Below are 4,871 nucleotides of genomic sequence, written 5' to 3' on the forward strand. Positions count from 1 at the left end.
TATGTCTCTTCCTATCTCTATGTCTATTCCTATGTCTATTAAAGGAATTAAACTCACCTTTAAAAACTTCTCACAAGAGAGATCCATAACCAGATGGCTTTACTGGCAAGTTCTCTGAAATATTTATAGAATAAATAATGTCGATCTTTTACGAACCTAGAAATTAAAGGAGAAAAAGACATTTTCTGTGTCATTTTGTAAAGCAGACATAATCCCTACACCAAAATCTTGTGAGACTGTACACAAAAAGAACAGTACAGATCAATATCTTTCATTAACTCCGATAACAAAATCATCTACCAAGTATCAGAAAATTTAATCTACCAATGTATAAAAAGGTTAATACATCTCAAACAAGTGAAATTATTTCCCAAGTGCAGGACCAAGTTGACATTGAAAATCAACTGTAAGCTGTCACATCAAAAAATAAATCAGAAATGTCATATGATCATCTCTAACTCTGGAACAAAATCCTTTGATCAAATTCAACACGACCTTTCCTTGGTATCATAGAAATAGCAGGAAAGATGCTAAATCTGATAATGGGCTTCCATGGAAAACTCACAGCCAACAAAATTATTTTATGTTAAACAACTGATAGATTTTCAATTAAGACCAAAAATAGAGAAAGTTGGCTGCTCTCGTGGTACTGGAATTCCTAGTCATTATTATATATGGAGAAAATCCTAGGAAATTATAGGAAGAAAAAAGGAAGGAAAGAAAGAGAGAACAAATCATGCTACTTGAAGTAATAAGTGAATTTAGTAATGTTGCAATATACAAGATGTATATGCAAAGATCAATTGCATTACCACACATTAGCAGTAAAAAATCAGATTATGCATTTTAAAAACAGCACTTAATAAACTTAGAAACAAATTTAACCAAAGATACCCAAGAGATCACATTAAAATTTTACATATAATCTCCAAGAGAAATTTTACAATATTTAAATAAATAAAAATCTATACCCACTCCATGGATGGAAATTCTCAATACTTCCAAGATATTGATTCTTCCCAATTGATCTATTGATTTAATTTCATAGCAAATAAACTCAACAAACCTTTTTAAAAAATAAATTGAAAAGCTGATTCTAAAATTTATATATCTGGTACAATTTTGAAAAAGGACCAAGGTTTTTGAGATTTATTATAAAACAATAATTAAAAATAAAGGGTACTATGATTTTATATAGAAACAAACAAGATCAATGAAAAAATAATGACAAGTCTAAAAATATGTCCACATCTACGGAGTCAAGAGATGTTTGACCAAGTCACCAAAGTAATACTATTTTTAAAATAATAATCTGTTCAACATGAAATCCTGGAATATCTCAATCTACATGGTAAAAAAATGGTCTTTATTGCTTACCTCCCACCATAGACAATAATTCAAAGTATAAGATAGACAGAAAACTAAGAAACTCCTAGAAGAAAACAGGAAATTATCTTTATGACCTCAAGACAGGAGAAGACTTTTTAGAGAAAATTCAAAAATATTATGCATAAAATAAAAATAAAATAAAATAATAAAATTTAAAAGCTAATAATTATAAAATGAACTCAACTCCACCAAAATTGAAAACATCTATTCATCAAAAGATACTGGGGGTTTTCCTTTTGCTGCTGCAGCCGCAGCCATGAGTGTGCTCAGGCTTCAGAAGAGGCTTGCCGCCAGCGTCCTCCACTGTGGGAAAAAGAACAAGACCAATGAAATCACCAATGCCAACTCTCCTCAGCAGATCCGGAGGCTGATCAAAGATGGGCTGATCATCCACAAACCAGTGACTGTGCATTCCCAGGCTCGATGTGGGAAAAATACATTGGCTCGCGGGAAGGGCAGGCATATGGACACAGGTAAGTGAAAGGGTACAGCTAATGCTCGAATGCTGGAGAAGGTAACCTGGATGAGGAGGATGCGGATTCTGCAGAGGCTGCTCGGGAGGTATCGTGAATCTAAGAAGATTGACTATCACATGTATCACAGCTTCTGCCTGAAGGTAAAGGGGAATGTGTTCAAAAACAAGCGGATTCTCATGGAACACATCCACAAGTTGAAGGCAGATAAGGCCCGCAAGAAGCTCCTGGCTGACCAGGCTGAGGCCCGCAGAGAAGACCAAGGAGGCATGCAAGCTCGGTGAGGAGTGCTTCCAGGCCAAGAAGGAAAAGATCATCAAGACTCTGTCCAAGGAGGAAGAGACCAAGAAATAAAGCACCCCTCTTGTGTCTGTACATAGTGGTCTCAGTCCTTGAAATAAAAACAAGTTTTATCTGTTTAAAAAAAAAAAGAAAGAAAAGAAAAGATATTGGGGACTGAATTAAAGCAAACTATATTCCAGGCTTTTATAATTATGTCAAAATGAATCTCAATGTTATTATAACTGAAAAGAACCAATGAAAAGATATTGATAAATAAATGGGAAACCTGAAGATTGGGGAAAATACATCCAATTACTTGCATTTCTAATATACAAAGTCCTTTCAGTCATTAAGAATGCTATATGATTGAGCAAAATAACTGAATGTGAACTTCACAGGGAAAGATACAGCACTGGCCACTGTGCACATGCAGAATGTTCAACATCATTATCAGACATTCTAAAACCCTGAGATGCCACTTCAGACTTTAGAGTGGCTACAGTTAAAAGGAATGGCTACCTCAAATGCCGTTAAGGATGTGGGGCACCAGAAGAGTAAGATGGTACAGACATTTTGGAAACCCATTTGGTGATTTCCTATAAAATGACATATACACCTAACCCATGATCCAGTGTTCTACTCCTTGACACTTGTCTAAGAGCAATTAAAACATATGTCCACAAAAAGACTACTTGCACAAGAATACAAGAATGCTACTAGCAACAACCACCAAAAGAAAAAAACAGTCTCCATCAACAACTGAATAGATAAATAAATTAAATAAATTATGGTATTTTCATACAACGGCATTCTATTCAGCAACAATAGAACAAACCGCTAATACATGCAGCAATATGGAACAATCTGAAAAACATTTTTCTCAACAAAAGAAGACAGACAAAAGGAGGGATGCTGTATGATTCTATTTACATGAAGTTCTAAAACAGATAAAACAAATCTATAGTGATAGAAATCAGAACTCATGGTTGCCTCTGGAGTGAGCAGAACAGAAAGTGCCTGGGAAGCCCATGCAAAGCTTTCTGGATTGTGGAAATGCTCTATATCTGATATAGATATGAGTCACTCAGTATATATACATACATATATATATATATATTCAACACTGATCTAACTGTACATTCAATTTAATATCTATGCGCATCACTATATGTTAATTATGCACCAAAAATTTTAAAATCTTAACTGATAATCTATCTCTTTCTGGCAATCTTCTGCTTATTAGTTTGCAGGCCTCAAAATGAACCCCCAGACCCCACAAAACCATTTTGCACCTGCCAAGAGAATGAAATGGCAAACTCCCATCTGATCAAATTTCACACACATGTTTTTTTCTCTAACTACATTCCCCTGCACCTGCCACATTGCACCACATACACTGTAAAAATAATAGATAAGAAAACCAGATGGAATCTAGCCCAAATTTATTACTGACAATACTTACCAGGTAAATGAAAGTAACACCTCTCTTTTAGAGTCAGGCAGGTGAAACAGTTAACATGCGTCCTTCTAAGTAGGTTAAACACTTCCCTAGTTTGGAAGCTTATTTATTAAGTTTTCCTCAAATTTTGATATTGCCTTGGCTGTAGGTGCTAATTGGTTCATACACTTGAAATAGCAAATGCTGATTTGGAATATAAAATCACTACATTTAGACAGCAAGGGTCCTTCCCGTTTTCTCCCAAGCCCAGTCAAAATCCTCTCCGGAGTCTCCGATTCCGTGGCCCTGGGCAGAAAAATCTCTAAGGAGAGAGTTATAAATGCCTCAAGAAACTCACCCCCATTTCAGTTGCAGCAGCCTGCATCCTGCAAGTTGAAGTTCACAACCTCTTTTCCCATTCTGAGCATGAGGCCTCAGGGACAAATCCCCCAGTGAAAGGAAGCTCAAAAGTCCTGTTGGGTTTGGATCACTAACATTAAGGTTTGAGCTTCCTTAAAATCAGTTTTCCATGCTAATTACTAACATTAAAAGTCTGGAGAAGTCAATTTCTAAATTGCAAAACAAGCTAGAAAAATAAAATGTTGTGATGGTGTTCTGCTTCTGTGTTAAGATTTCAGTGAAAATCGCATCCCTTATTCTCAAAAGACCAATGTGTAGGTAGCTCCCATCGATCTATCTTATTAGACTCAGAAGTCCCATCACCCTCAAACTCTGGCATTAAAGGAATGCAAATTATTAATTTATATTAAAGACAATGTGAAGAGATGATGATAAGAAGAAATCATTGTAATATTTTAGATAAACCCTTTTCATTATTCTGTGGTTTGGATAAAGCTTAAGTGTGCCTCCCAAATATTCGTGTGTTAGACAGTTGTCCCCCCTACCCCTGGTGTGGTGATGTTAAGAGATGGTGAGACTTTAAGAGGCGGGGCCTATTGGAGGTCATTACTGGTCACTGCCCTGAATCACTCTGGCTTCTTTTCTCACCATGTGGTCTCTCACATGCATTCTAGCCATGATGCCATGGACGATGAGGTGATGTTTCTGGGGATCCTGATCAGAGCTTGTGCAGTGCTGTTTGGAGTTTCAGCCTCCAAAAACTGGAGTTAAATAAACCTCTTTTCTTTTTAAGTGCCTCACCTCAGATAGTCCATTATAGTAATGGAAAATGGACTAATGCACCTGCTTATAACCAATGCCTATCTCTTATGAATGTGTTATCCACCAATCCTTGCTGCTTTTAAATGAATTAGGATCCAGTAGTTCAG

The 4,871-nt window shown here is 36.2% G+C and overlaps 1 pseudogene across 1 annotated transcript; it reads left to right on the forward strand.

Annotated features, from left to right (window-relative positions):
- The first annotated feature begins 1,645 nt into the window (after positions 1 to 1,645).
- LOC306648466 (large ribosomal subunit protein eL19-like) lies at positions 1,646 to 2,286 on the forward strand (annotated as a pseudogene). The gene has a single exon. The product of its transcript is annotated as a large ribosomal subunit protein eL19-like (transcript).
- The last annotated feature ends 2,585 nt before the right edge of the window (positions 2,287 to 4,871 follow it).

The sequence above is a fragment of the Sciurus vulgaris genome (assembly GCF_902686455.1).
Source record: "Sciurus vulgaris genome assembly, chromosome: 17".
Lineage (NCBI taxonomy): Eukaryota > Metazoa > Chordata > Mammalia > Rodentia > Sciuridae > Sciurus > Sciurus vulgaris.